Raw genomic sequence first — 15,648 nt, forward strand, 5'->3', positions numbered from 1 at the left:
TGTATATTTGTGTGCATGCACGTGTGTGTATGTATATATGTCTGTGTGTACGAGAAACAGATGCACTGTAGGCAGATAAACCAGATAAATATAGATTCAGATAGAAGCATAAGCCTATAAATATAGAGAATATATAGAGTGAAAGCAAGCAGATCAGCACAGTTTTGCTATTACTTGTGTTCTGTATAATAAAAAGAGTCTCTGACACTGAAATGACTGAGGGGATGACACTGTTGGCTCTCAGCAAACAAAGTAAAAAGGTAAGAAAGCTTCTTTCCAATATGAGCAGCAAAAATGACATATTTACTATCTCTAATAATTTGCTTAATACAAGTCATTGTGTAGTTTCTTATAAAGTCAGAGGATAGAAACAAAGCATAACATTTGTAATTTTACCTTAAGAGAAGTAAAGAAAATAAAAATCCTGACTCACAGTCTGAAGAAGTGCAACATCTAGTTTCTATTTTACAGTAAGCCTCACACACTGTTTGTCAACTTTCTGCTTCCACTGTACAACTGATTTTTGCTTCAGGTCCTTCAGTCTCTGCAGATGAACTTGTGTGGCAGAGTATTGGGGAAAACATTTAACTTCATGACAAAATTGCTTTCAGAAATAATGTTGTGAGTGTGTGCCCATATATGTGTGTTTTAGCGTTCTGTTTTTAAATCTCTGATGCCTGTTTTAACGCTCGTCTTTCTCTTTGTTGTAGCAATATAACTTTGGTTAATCCATAGCTGTTATGTAGATAGTCAAAGGTCTTAACCTTACTAGATAAAAAGAAAACTTTACAGCTATTCAGAAGGGCCTGAAAAGTCAATTTTTTCCTATTTTGTTGCATTTGGATAAGAATGTTTAGATAGATCAAGGTTGTTGGAAAATCCCTGAAAATTATCAGTGTTGTGTTTTTGTTGTTGTTGTTGTTTGGGTTTTTGGTTGTTTTTGTTGTTTTTTGTTTTTTGGGGTTTTTTTAATATAATACAGGTAGTATTGAGGTATTTACATCAAGAGGCTAGCAGTAGAGTTTGGCATTCTACTTCCAGTTGACCACTTGCCTAGAGTGAGATCTTGCACAAATTATCTAAAATCTATGTATTTATTTTCCTGTTTGTGAGTAGAATTGTTGGTAATTATGTCAAAGAGTTGGGTAATTGAATAATACCCTGTTTTTTAATCAGTCTCATGATTCCACCAGAACTACTCAAGGAGCAAGGTGTTCACTAAGAGTACATCTCTTTTTACAAAGTGCTCTGATGGTCTTGAGGAAAAATGAAGGGATAACAGTAGAAAATACTATTGCTGATGCTTTGTGTTGTGTTACAAACAATTCACTTGTTTTTAATTTCTTTGTATTCAAAATATACTATCAGATGATGAGTGTGGTCAAGTTTCAGTATTCTGAGGAACTTATAGCAAAGCAGAAGAAAGGTAAACATGTATATATTCATACTCAGACCAGCAGTACTCAATATGACAAAACATAACCAAAGACAGAAAATTAAGATGTGAAGTGGCGAAAGGCTTGCTGTGGTATTTAGCTCATATAATGCAGGTTTTCTTAAAGAATCTAGTCTAAAATAATTTTTCTCTGTAGATTAAAAGGGAAAAGGCAGCCCAGAACATCCGGGGTTTGCTCCTGAACTCATTACTGGGTTTGGCACAAGCCATTTTTTACTCAGTTGTCTTATTTTGCTACCTGAAAATAAGCACTTCCAGGCATATTTTAACATATTGTTTGGTTTACACCCCAGTTTCCTATCACCTTGGTGCTTCCTGAAAATCTGGTCTTTGAGTCACGTGAAGTATCCTGTGAAGGTGCTTGTTTTTACTATATCTCTTGAGATACTTGAATTAAACACAAGGAGGAGTTTGAAGTCATACGTATATGAATAAGAAGCTATGGAAAATCCCTGACTGATACAGGAGGTGTTGGCACTTCCTCTGGTCAGTGGGCTAGTGAAAAAGTTCTATAAAACCAGGACCCGGACTTTATTCAGGTGCTGCTTGCTGCTCATGGTGACTGTGGTGGCAGCAGCTGCTCTGGCCTCTGGACTGGAGGCTGCTCTCAGCTCTGGGCACAGCCCTCACGCCTCACAGGAGCACCTTGCCCTCTGCACTTCAGGGACGCCTCAGATGTGCCATCTACCTGTTGCCTGAATATCCTCAAGTTATTCAGATTTCCTCAGGAGAAAACCTGTGTGTTTTAAGAGTGATATTAAGAGGAATAAGATGAATTAATGTGATAAATTACAGTACTTCAAAAATTAACTGGCCTATCCCGTAAATACTTCTGAATCCCTCCTAGTCTTTTCCTGAGTTCACTGCACATTACAAAAGTCACACTTGCTTCAAAACAAGGTTTTGCTTTTAGGGACCAAAACAACTATTAAGGTTTGTTGGACAGGGATTATACTGAGCCACCAATTACTTTAGAAATATGGTCTTTTCAAAATCTCATAGGGAATATCTGGAAGGGAAGTTATGCAATCCCAGAAAGCATTCGCTTTCTGAATTCTGCATTTTGTTTTCTGCTTTCTCTCCCTAATTCTGATAAATTAGTAATTCGTTACCAGATTAAATTATAGCATTAGGTTGCTTTTGCAGTAGGGGAAATATATATTTAAAGAAAAAAATTGCTCTTGATCTAAAACCGTGCACGTGTTGATTTGACTCTGGATCAGATCGTTGCAGCTGAGTTATAATCCTGAAAACTGATGTTTATTATGGAAACACTGACATAACCTCTACTCTTTTGGTTCTGGCAGACATGTCAAAAATATCCAGAGACCATTTTTTCTGACTGAGTTCTTTGCTAGTCTCCTTGGACTTTGCTTTCTGAGTCTTTGCCAATTTTACTGCCATTCATTTTGTCTAAAACCGTCTTGGAAATACGTCAGTCTGTAGGAACCATTAAGAAATAACACCATTACACATGTTTAATAGGTTAGCTGAAGGGTGGGGAAAGTTTAGCAACTTCTGCTGTGTCATGGTCATTCCAAAACACTGAGTCCAAAAGGTTCATGTGAAAGAGAAGTCAGCAGGAGAAAAGTAAAGGTAAATTGCCAAGAAAAGCATATTTGTTGTGAATTACTTTTATTGCAAGTACAGTCATGTTGCACAAGGTCTGCAAAGGTTTATTGATTCTTTAACTAGCAAGGACAGTTGGCAAGCGTCTCTAGTATGCTTATATTTAGGTTTTGTCTCTATCATTTTAATATTTTTTTATTATTCATTTTGCCATTAAAAGCCCATGGCAACCTAGCGCTGTGCTTATCTCCTCCTACAGTCATTAAAAAGACAGAACCTATACTGAGAAACATTAAGCTTACATGTAAAATATGAAATCCTAGAGTAATAACTTGTTTATAAGCTTAGTCTCTCCCTTATGATACAGTCTTTAATGAGAAGTCACATAGTTTTTCTGCAAATACAGGGCTATAGAATCCTTGATACATGCAAATGGCACCTAATATTAATGTGCTTCACTAATCAAAAAAAAACCAAAAAAACCTAACCAAACCAGCTGTCTACTGTAGCAAAAAATAATGTTACTTTGTAGGTGTGTTCTCTTGTAGGGAGAACATGTATCAGATACATTAAAGAATGTAATATACAATTAGGTACAAATACAGCAGGTTATTTAGCACATACATAGAAGGGGTTTTTTTAGGATTTTCTGACCCAAATGTATATCCAAGCTGCACTTCATAAAAGGTTTGGTAGGCTGTTGTAGCTGTGTGGACCTTTAAAAACTTCAGTATTTTTCATAGTAGAAAACTTTTTCTTGAAACATGAATCTAGCCGGTATTGACTTTATAGGCTATGAGTCCCTTCGTATTTTCAGTTGTTAATGCTTTTTGCTGTAGTTTAATTTCTTTTTTTTCCCCTTTCTCTTAAATCTCTGGATATTCTTTTTTTTTCTTTTTTTTTTTTCCTAATTCCCTTTTGTGTAAAACAGATGAACTTTTATTTATTCAAGTTTTCATGAAATTTAAGATTAGGTAAACATTAAGAATAGAAAATTTACATAGTGAAGTTTCCAACATTTTTGAGTGATTGAAGGCAGATGGATTATAGTGGAAACTTCTGTCAGCTTCGCTCGATAGCCCTCAAGTACAAATATATCAGAACTGAACTCCCTAATTTGTCTCCCATATTTTTAGGGGATTCAAATCTCTGGTTGAACCTGATATGTACAGTCCACAGATAGTTACTTATAATCTGACATGCAAACAAGTGCTTAAAAATATGTGTGCTCTGGACAATGATAAAGCAAGTATAGCAGCACTGGAGCTACCCTTACAAATATCCGAGCTTGCTTTCCCTTAGCTGGTATTTCTTTAGTTTCTCTCCGTATCTCTTTTATATAACATCCTATAAGACTCTAAATCATTTTAAGATTTTTTGCTGCATCTCATAAGGTGAGGATATAATAAAAATACAGACTAACTTTAAGTGCTGAAAAATATGTTCCTCTTAACGTGCAATCTTTTCAGAACAGTGCGAGCTTTCATTGTTTGATACGCTGGTCCTATGGTCCAGTCTTCATGAAACACTCCTCATAGCATCACTCAAAGTCTGATCATCTCTAGTGACTGCAAGACAGTGAAGTAGAGTTTGTCTTGTGTGTCTCATTTCTTTCCCCCACCACTCCTACGGTGAGCAAAAAAAAGGTACCTGAGCACATTTTGAGTTGGCCCCATCTGTATTAGTAAGTGCCTAATACAGGTTGCATGCCTAGATCCCTCTTAATGAAGGCCTTACTCTTTTTCTTTAAGGATCACTTTCATTTTAAGACAAATCAGACTAGCTAGGCTGCACATGACTTTTTGTGTAAAATTTGCTGGGTAATTTCCATGCAATTCTTTTTATGTGCAAACAAAATGAATAAGCGTGTGCAAGACACTGAATATATGTTTTATTTTCCTAACATCGTGATGGAGATCCCGACTGCCTGCTGGCTGGTAGTACCCTAGTTAATGTTAGTAGATGTGGATCTGGGAAAAAGAAAAAAATAAACAGAATAGTCAGAAACATTGTATATCTGTGTAATTTCCTTAAAATAGGGTTTGCCTTTCTTCTAACACGGGGTTTTTTGTTTGCACACTGTGCTATTTTAGGACCTGTAAAAATGCCTGATGTCATATCTGCAAAGAAAAAATATGTTGCCCATTGAAAACAACTTGAATAAATTAATATGGGGAATGGGTGTCTTCCAGTAAAGATAATGCAAAAGAAGTTTTAAGAGCATTGATAGTTGATTTTTTTTTTTTTTAATCAGCACACTCAGTTTAGTTTCTGATACTAGGCTCAGTGTCTGCTGTGGCTTGTAATAAACTTCCTTTTAGTCTTCAGTCTTTCAACATCCTTTAAAAACCATGTTAACAGACTTTAGAATCCCACTGACATTATCAGAAAAATCCCCAACGCAATATGAATAAATAAATGGCTGCCCAGAAGTCCAGTGTTGTGCCAACCTAGTGGCGTTTCCTTGCTTTGTAGGATCTAGTGTCAAGTGGGAGCAGGAAGAATTTGGGTAGCCATGTCTCACTTTGGAGGCAAAGGATTCAGCAACATGAGGGGAACAAGAGGATTTCTCCTTATTGACTCAAAATTATTCTTATTCATGAGATAGAGGCCTTTCTGTCTAAATTGGTGACTCTGGGTGTGTGCTTGTGGAAAAGAGAGAACACATGGATATGTTAATGAGTGAACAAAATAGGTTAAACTTTCCTTGTTTCCAGGATCAGTCATCTCAATAAATGCATCCAGTCATTTCAATAAATGCAGGGCTTCGTATTGCATGCTATGCATAGTGTCTATGATTTCTGTGTGTCTACAAGCCAGTAGGTCCTGAAGGGATAAGTAAAAAGTTCATGTATAGTACTACTAAAGACGTCTCTTAGTAACCTTAAAGACCTCTTAGTAACCTTTGTGACAAAATGTCACAAAAGCATTAATTGGTAGTTTTTTGTAGTTTCTAATAGGATTTGGGCATGGGTGTAGGAGGGAAACCTTACTTTTGGATGGGGAGGTTTGTGGGTTTTGTTAGGCATCCGCTCTTCCACCAAAGGACACAAAACTGAAAAGGTTGGGAAAAGCATGTTTAGTTCAGAAAAGCATAGTTCTGTTTCTACATGCTTTGCTTCCCTTTCCATGGTACATACCTTAAATCTGCATCCATCTCACCCCTCCCTCCCCCCCACACATTTCTTTGCGTGTATCTCCCTCTTAGAGCTCTGCATTCAATATAAGGAGTAGTGTAAATCAATAGTAAATGCTAACCGCCCACTCTGTACTCAGTTACGCAATATCACATACCGTGTACACAGAGACAAAAAGGGAAAAAAGCACACACAGGCTTTACATTCAAAAGCTCTTGCATAATTTTGCTTTTCTACAGCCAAAAGAGGAAAAAAAAAAAAAAAAAAGGGAAATAACAGATGGGGAGACTTGCAGGTTTTTTTTCCCTTTTCTCAGACTGTACAGAGGCGAGTTCGTTTAACATCCATGGTCATTTCTAATTGCCCCGTGCTGCAGATAAGCAAGGCAGTCTTGCTTGTGCTTGAAAATAAGACTTTTTTCCAGCTTCCATGATGTGGTGCACTTTTCAGGTAACATAAGACGATCTATTATGAAGTGTTTTAAGTCTGAATTGGTTATTTCTTTAGTCTTAGTGAAAACAAGAAAAAGAAACACCTCACTTCAGCTATTCGATACATGTTGCAAAGTGAAAGAGGGACGAGGAGTAAGCGAGGTTGGATTGAATGCTCTGACGTGGTTTGTGCCTTTTTTTTTTTTAATCTTTTTTCCTTGCTGAAGAGCAAAATATCTCTCAATGTAATATTTATGTAAAAAGCCAGTTATGTAACTCTCGCCTGCCTTTCGCTTTTGTTACCTCTCTGGACTGTACAGCTCTACTGTTTTTCCTGACGACAGATTGTATTAAAACCTGCAAATCCTGATGAAAGGAAAGAACAACTGGGTGCCCACAGCACAGACTTTAATTTTGAGCCTTTTTAAGGGCTTCAGGCTGGAAGACAATGGATCTATTTAAGATCTGGTTTTGGCTGGAGGAATTCTTATTGAGTATTTTCTTGTCACAGTGTGCTCTGGAACATCCCTGGCTTCTACACAGTGTTTCTGCCTCTCTCCTCCTCTCTCTTCTCCCCCTCCCTCCAGCTTTTGGATGTATACAATGAAAGCTTTTTCCCTTTCCTCTCCTGACCTTAATGCAAGTGTCAGTTTGGTTTCTGTGTAACAGCAGCAAGTGCAGAAGAATAGTGAAATTTTAGGTTATGCTGAACTTTATTTATTAATTTCTATTTTAAGTGACTGATGTCCATATTCTTCTGATTAGGGTTGTTTGGGATATTTTAGCAAGCAAAAATATATATAGCCCTGCTAAAATATTTTTTTAAATAGATAAATAAATAAATGAGGGATTTTTGGGCTTCAAAAAAAGGAACAAAAGGGTCAGTACTAAAGAAAAGTTCATACTTTTTTTCCTGTTCATTCCTACCCTACAGGAAGAAATTATTCCTGTAGTTATTGCAAGCAATTTATTCCCAGTTGTATCCTCTGAGGATCTGACCTGTTTGTGGTTGTGAGCATTGTGTCGGGGTTTGTTTTCTTTTGCCCTTTACAAATCGTTCTTGTCTGTGTGCACATTCTTGGACAGATTCTTCCCTAGTGTAATGCTGCTAATTCTGTTGATATGATGTCAGGAGTCTATTAGGTCAATTATAAAGTTATAGGGCTCGATCCTCAGTTATTTTAAAGTGTTTTTCTGCCATTGGAAAAGAGCCATAAAATGAATCTGCATGTGAATTATGCCCACTTCAGGGCATAATAGAAAAAAATATTTAAAGCTGACAACTTTCAACAGTGATCCTTGAGACAAACTTTAAATGAAACAGGATTTTGTGAAAACAGGAAGTGGAATATTTTAAGCTCTGTAAGTGTATTTTAAGCTGTGTAAGTATATTTCACCAAATTGCTGGGGAGTACATATATATTCAAAAGTGCATTGGAACACCTGGATTCTCTGCCTAATTCTGAAACTAGCCCTTGCTTTGGCTCTGGGCAATGAAAACTTCTTCTGCCTCCATTTGTTTCTCGGTACAGAATCACTTAGGGATTATAGTCATAGATACTTGCTTTATTGTGCCCTGCAGAAATATTCTCAAGCTATGTTATTAATGCTTATAAAATCTACTTAAATGCATAGGGAGAAGGTGTTGAAATAATTTGTAGAAGTTAAAAAATTATTTAAACTTCAGACTGGTGTTGCACAAATACCAAACTTTGGGCACTAACCACATGTAAGTCTTAATAACCCTATATAATATAGATGATCACATATAAATGAAAATGACCCTAGTCACCAGAGGACTAAATGCTGGAAGAGTGTCCTATAGGAATTATGGGGCATGAAAATCTATGTAATTGTAAAGTGGACCTAAATCAACATACCAATAGCAGTTTATAACATAATTGCAGGCAGTAGAAGAGAGTAACCTCCTTAAAATCCCTTATTCTAGTGCTCCTCGTAGCTGTCAGCCCTTTAGAAAATGCTCAGAAGATGAAGATGGTGTAACTTTACAGAGAACATGATCAATAAGGAGTCCAGTGTTTAACTTAATCAAAAGAGTGATCATTTGTCTTTGAATGAAAATTATTTTCTGCCTATGTTCTCAGAGTCTTAGTCTCTAAGTTTTTTATCTGCACTGATTGCAGATAAAATGGGAGACTTATTTGGAATAGGTGTACAAAACCTGATAACTTTTAATGCTAGACAAGCAAATTTCCCTCTTAAAGGCATCTGCATGCTTTTCAGTTACTGAGACATTTCTCTGCATGTCACTAGGTTACTACTAACTTCCAGTCTTCAGTCCCCGGCTTTACTTTGTATGCTTAGGTGGACTACTAGCAAGGCACTAACCTTCCTTAATGGTCAAACAAACATTTAATTATTTTCTGAGTATTTACTAATCAAACAAGATAAAAAACCTTAGAAATGTCTGCTGCCAAGCTCTGGTTATATATACACAGTTGAACAGCAACCAGAATGAGGGAATTTTGTGTTTTCTGCAGAATGGAAATCTAATTTTAATTTATGGAGGAGAGGGTGATTTGACTTGACCAGATGCTAGACATGCAACCTGTGAAACTTCTGTCTTCCTAAATTCATAGGCAAAATAGGCAAAAGGGGTGGTTTGAACAGTTTCTGAAATGAGATGTTAATATTCAGTTTTAATGAATAAGTCTTCACAACTTAAAAAGACTGCTATTTTATTTTTAAACATAAGCTGTTTGAGTCCTGCCTCTATAAAGATCTGTGCCTTAGTTTTTTTAAATTCAAGTTTGTTATTTTAGGGAAAAGGTTAAATATGAACACTAAAGATTCAAAAACAACAACAAAAATGAAAGGAGCTCTACATTAATTTTTATTTTAAAATTTCATTATTTTTCTTCCCTGACACACACTTGGGGTATATTTGAAAAATAGCTAGCTAAATGATTTTTCTGTATCCAGCAATGTGCTGAATTAGCTACGGTAGGCTTTTTATCTAGCAATTATTCTGCAAGGTTTCCTCCCTCCCTCCCTTCCTCAGAACTGTCGTTTTTTGCAACTCTCACACTTTGGTTGAAGTTTATGACAATTTTGTGTCCTTCACCATCAGTAATTCATTGCTAGTGCCTTCAGTAGTTTCACTGGTCTTTTTGCCTTGCAGAAGTCCCTAGGAAATGGCGCAAAAAGCGATATTTTTATAATAGTTGTAACAAAAGTATCAGACCTAGCTGCACTGAATGTTCCTGCAGCCCTCGTTTTCAAAGTTATTATCTTCCATGTTCACAGCAAACAAAGCAGATGGTTCGTTTCTCCCATCAGAGAACCTGTATATTCTTGCCGTTGCTGTTAAACCTGATGTGTGCAGGTGGGCCATGACACCTGCAGGGCAGGATCCCTGAAGTCCAGCGGTGTAGAGGAGTTGTCAGGATGTGTGCAGCGCTCAGAGCAGGGTCAACACCTCGATGTTCTTTACTTTTTCTTCTGTACAGTGGTTAATGTTTTCCTGTTGTCACAAAATGTAGCGAGGACTCTGGACTGAGTGCCTTCATCAGCATGAGCCCCACGAGAGGATGTACCATGCTGCCTGTCAGAACCCCTCTGGGGAAGGAGTACATCCTCATTTGCTCACGGGTTTGCTTCCTGGATGTCTGGTCTCATCGCTGCTGAATGCTGGTGGCCAGGGTGGAAAGGATGGATAAGGTCTGTTCACCTTGTTGATGCAGAGCCTTAAAAACAACTCTTTAGGATGTGACCTTTAATATCTGTAGCAGAAGAGAGCAATGAACTAGACTTGATGATCCGGAAAGTGTGCTCCAGGGCAAAATATTGTAAAAACCCTAACTATTTCAGTTAGTTCAGTTTCTGTGGGGACTCGATTTGGGGTATTATTTCATAATTTCAACTGAAGAAGCCTCTAACTAGTTTGACTTTTGGGATGCATGATGAAACTCACCCCTTTAGGGAAGTTCTTGCAGAGACAAGATACAAGGAGAGTTTGCTTGTCTAAGCAACAGACAGGGTTGCTCGCTCACGAGTTTGTGCTGATTTATATGTGACTGGTTGCAGCAGAATAGATGGACTGTGCTGTGAGCAAGAGAAAAATACACTCAACTGATAATGTTTTAAATCAAAATAAATAATAATGTTCTTCTTCTTGGAAAGACTGTGGAAAGATATTAACAGAAAACAATGCAGAAAGAATCTGAAACCACCTTTGCCTGTAGTTTCCACTGCATGTGTTTCTTAAACTCTTTTTCTGCTTACAGTTTTTATTAAATATCCTGTTTACCTTAGGCCCCTTACACGACTGGAACAAAAAAAATGGCAAAGTTTTAATCTCGTCTTCTAGGATCCATCTAAATATACATTTCTGATTATAAAGTGTCAGTCACCACTGAGGCTGGAAATGGCCTGTTCTGCTTTGAGGAAGGGAGAGGCAGATCACTAATGGTTGCTCGGGCTGTCATGTTTCTGAGAATCAGCTGTTTTTTCTTTATACTGCAAAGATTAAACAAAGAATGTTAAACATTTCCCAATTTAGCATTTATAATGGAAAGCGGCTGTAGGGCCACAGCTTGCTGCTGCAAGGGCAGGCGTTCATATGAGGAGTCGCTTAAAAAGGCTTTTATTTTCTTTGAAGGCCTATCCATTCCTCTCCCAGCCTGGCCGCTGTGCTTTGCAGTCAGGTGGAGGCAGCTTTTAATTTTTACTTTCATTTAAGTGGGAGCTAATTTACTTTTGGAAATGAAAGTTAAAGCATCTCAGCCATCTGCAAAGTGGAGGAGGAGGCAGTGGGTTTTTTTAACTTTTCAAATCTCTACAATTCTTTTTCACACCAACAGGCAAGCAAAAATTACCTTCCTGAGCTCCTATTAGTAATAATATATAGTATTAATGATCTAATTTCTTAGCTTCAGCTCTTTATCTCAGTTTTTAAAATATACCTGTTGGTTATGTTCAGTCTCCTTATACTCGCATCCAGCTCAGGAGTTTTGAAATAAAAAGTTGTAGTTTTGAGTGTAGCAAAGCCACATTTTTTGACCAACAGACAGCACAGCTTTTTCTAAAGCATTTCATTAAGGATTAAGTGGAGTGCCGTGACTTTCTGTTTGTCATAGTAAAGGCAAAGGACACTTAAGAGTAACTGGTAAATGAAAAAAAAAGGAAAATAAAAGGGGGGTGACATTTTTATATCCTGTCATTATATATGCTTTTATCATGTTTGTTTATCAGCGTTTCTTACTTTTTATAGTTTTACTTGAAGAGTCCATAGTGGACATAAATAAATTGTTCAGTTTTCTTAGTTGAAGCTGAGGAGAATTTCAGTTTTATGCAAATATGTATTTTATTCCCTATCAAAGTGAAATAAGTGTTAATACACTTAGGTTTTTTTAACAGAGCAGCTAAAAATGTCCTTTGTTCACCTCTCCATTGGCTAGTTTTCAGAAATTCAGTAGTTCTCTGTCATCACATAGGGACAAAATCTAAACTTCTTATATAATTAAAACATTTTCAGAAAAAAATATTTCTGGTTTCTTGTATAAATTGTAAGCACTCTAAAGAAATCAGATATCCATTTTCTGCCTTCTCCAGACTGCCTGCAAGTAGGTTTTCTCTAAACAAAACAGTCTTGCACTTAGAGCTCACAAACATTTGTGTATTTCTTAGATACCTACATGAGTAATTTTATTGACCTCCTTCAGTAGCTTAAATATGTTTGTAAATGTTTGCCCACCTTTGTGTTTCTTAAGGCAAGCTTTTTGCCTTTTAGTAACTCAAAGTTTGAGTTTAAAAAATATTTCAATCTTCTTGTGATTACATTTTTTACAGAATGTTGGAATTTTTGGACTGTGCATCTGTTTAGGCACGTGGAGAAAGACAAGACTGAGATCATGTAAGTCATGAAACTGAGGGTTAATAATCCATACTTTGTTCTCTCCCCGTTTTTACAATTTATAGCCAGATGCAAGTAATAAACCAAAAAGGAGAAAAAACAAAAACTAGTTAGCTTTTATTTTTAAAGTGATTAATGAAAAGCAAAGTTCAAATGAGGCCACAAATCCTGGTGGTGCACAATGGGTTGATTTATTTTGTAAATAGACCATGGATAATTAACCATAAAACAAAACTTTTTTTTTTCTTTTTTGAAACTTGCATAATGACACTGGTTTCTTTTGGTTGCTGTGAGTTGCACAGAGGGATAACGACTTATTCACAACTGGTTGCAACTGGTTACAGCCAAGAAAGGAAAAATCCCAGAGCAGCTAGAGGAAAAAAGCTGTTAAAACCCTGCTGCTGCACTTGCAGTTTTGTAGTAAGGCATTCACTAATGGCTACAGAATGGGCAAAGCTAGCAATAACAGCAAAAGAGTAGATATTTACGTTCTCTGATGATGCTTGCCACGTTATCCATGTTTTGGCTTTAAACTCATAAGCAAAAAACAGCCCCTGCAGCTGGCCTTGTAGTCCACAATTTTGTATTGACTTCTAAATAGAATTATTTATGCTTTGTTACAAGTTTCCATGATGTATCTTACTACTCTGACGCTGAGGGAAGAGTCTTCTGGATAGTCATAGTCTGACTTCCTGCCAAGTCCTCTTGTGAGCCAGGGAGTGATGCTAGTTTTTCAGATATGTGATAGGAGAAAGCTGCCTGCCCAACATCCCCAAACTTTGTCTCTTCATAATCCACAGTCATCTGTGGAAGGGATCTCTGATGCCCAAGAAGGAGAAGGTCCAATTTGTTGTGAAAGTACATTCACTACTAATTAAAACTACCAGCTGGGATTACAGCCCTGGAGACTGTAAATAAAGTCGAGCATGAGATGTTTAGATGACAATATGGCCACTTCTCTGGTGGTTTGTATTAGTTGCCTGTAGTCAGATTTGCTCATCTCGTGCCAATTTATTAGAGTGAAGAGAAGGATTATGTAGGTAACAGTCAATATGCGAGAGGTTGGATTTGCCACACAGTGACTGACTGTATGGACACCCTAGCTTGCTCTCACAGGCCACATGGGCCTTAAAATTCTTTTGACTATATAGATAAGATCTGCAATTCACAAAGCTAAAATCTGTGTTCATGTTGATTATTGGTGCAGCTGTGCTCTGTTTCACAGATGGTGACTCCAAAGTACTTGAGAAAAACCCTCCTCATTCCGAACAATAGCCTGGGTAGGCAGAGGTACTGGGTAAAAATGCTTAAAACAAGTATTGTTTTACATGCATTGAATCCGTTTGTTACAGCAGTGTTACAGGCTGATGTTTGTAAGGGTTCTGTATCCTAAACTTTTTTGTGCACATGCAGTTTCTTCTGCAAATTCAGAGTATTTATTTGTCAGCAATGCACTGTAGAGATTGAGAGGAGAAGCAAATTGTTAACGTCAGACTATCGCCTGCTACCCACTTGAGCTTACTGTAGATAACTGGGTATAAGGGTTGTGTGCTTTTAGTCTAGACCCCAGTTACAAGACAGGATCTTAGATCAGCACTTTAAACATAACCAGAGAACTGATGAGTTCCCACTGTGTTACTGACACTAGTAACTACAGCACATGGGTTGCCACTTCTAATCTGTTTTTAGGCCAGAGTCAAGTTAAAATAGCACTTAGTTTGAGCAAGAGGCTTCTGTTGTGGGTGGGAATCATGCTGGGGGCAACATTAGCATTGTACTTACAAACAACTGTTGCAATGAAGACAAGACCCCAAAAGGAAGTTAACTCTCCAAGGCTCAATACAGTCTTTGGCTTCTCTACAGGTCCTGTTGGAAGGGAAGCCAGCCAAGGTCCACTGTGGTAGTGCTAAATGGATGGGCCTGTCCCATGGGGTCTCCCTTGAAACTGCTTTTTCTCAGGCTTTTGCTTCTGGGAAGCATGTCAATGTATGGAATCTGCTGTGTACTGTTTATGAGTTAGAACTTGATTTTATTGACTAACAGAGTCCTTGTATCTTGTGACAATCTTTTTCTGTGCTCTGCATCATGCCAAAGAGACAGGGGAGTGGTGTTGGCATGTCTTTGTATGAATAGGTCTGTCATTAAATATTTGAAATAGAAACATCTGAAATAGATCTTGCCTGAGAAGAACAATGGGATAACTAGAGAAAGCCAGTTTTCTCCAAATTTGCTTTTAGAGGCTGGAGCTTTAAGCAAACAGAAAGAAAAGGCAAGAAAAAAAAACAACCCCCAGAAAAACAAACCAAAAAAACAAAGAGAGCAGGTATTAGTACAGAGGCTTAAAAAACCCAAACCCTGGGAGACATAAGGAAAATTAAGAGAGGAGGGTGGACAAATGCTTAGCAGAGGGGGGCGTTTCTCGTTTGTTTGTTTTAATAAGGCCAGCTAAGGGAGAGGGAAGCTGGTGGTAGAAGGATTGGAAGTCCCCCATTCAGAAGAGGCACTGTGTTTAGGAAAGGGAAACTTTTTGTCTGATATGGATCTAAGCCTGGGGACCATTGACTGCTAGTCATGAGAATGCTGAGGCATGGACATGCATTTGGGTATTTTCTGTTTTCTCTGATCTCTAAATCTGTATTTTTATTTTGTGAAGGGTGAGAGATTCAGTCATCTTCCTCAGGCAGTTAGGCTGTGAAATCTTACTGTTAGAAAGGGTTACAGACAACCTTAGATGAAAGCACACACAAGGTGAAGGAGAGAGTTTTCAACTCCTTTCAGATTGTGCAAAGTGTCAGCACATGGCTCCAGTATGCAGAACACAAATTCAACAGACTGCTCGGTGTGCAGCAGGAAAAGCTCTGTTAGAAGTAATTGTAGTTCAGGCTTTTGAACAAACCTTTGTATTTTCCTCATGTTAATAACCTATTGGTAAGGATATGCAATCCAAACTCCTTTTATTTTAGCTACTCTCTCTCTTCCCAAATACCTCTCCCCAGATCTAATGCTTCAAAAATCCGACAGGTGAGATAATCCCAACAGTTTTCCCAAAGACTTCGCCCATCTCAGCCTTGTGAATCATGGCATCTGATGTTCTGATAAGTCAGTTCAAGCTCCTGTTAGAATGTACTTTCATGGGGGACTAAGTAGTACAGCTGTTTGAATTCTTGAACTTCTGCTCCA

General features: G+C 37.6%; 1 protein-coding gene across 12 annotated transcripts in view; it reads left to right on the forward strand.

Annotated features, from left to right (window-relative positions):
• Nucleotides 1–15,648, forward strand: part of ZBTB20 (zinc finger and BTB domain containing 20) — a 477,688-nt gene that overhangs the window by 233,405 nt on the left and 228,635 nt on the right. The window contains exon 1 of one of the 12 annotated variants that reach the window (XM_032678460.1): nucleotides 6,594–6,612. The exons of the other annotated variants lie outside the window; for them this stretch is intronic. The gene's annotated coding sequence lies outside the window, so the exon portion shown is untranslated. Of the gene's footprint in view, nucleotides 1–6,593; nucleotides 6,613–15,648 lie in introns of those variants that run through there. 12 annotated transcript variants of the gene reach the window in all.

This window comes from Chiroxiphia lanceolata, chromosome 2, assembly GCF_009829145.1.
Source record: "Chiroxiphia lanceolata isolate bChiLan1 chromosome 2, bChiLan1.pri, whole genome shotgun sequence".
NCBI classification, from domain to species: domain Eukaryota; kingdom Metazoa; phylum Chordata; class Aves; order Passeriformes; family Pipridae; genus Chiroxiphia; species Chiroxiphia lanceolata.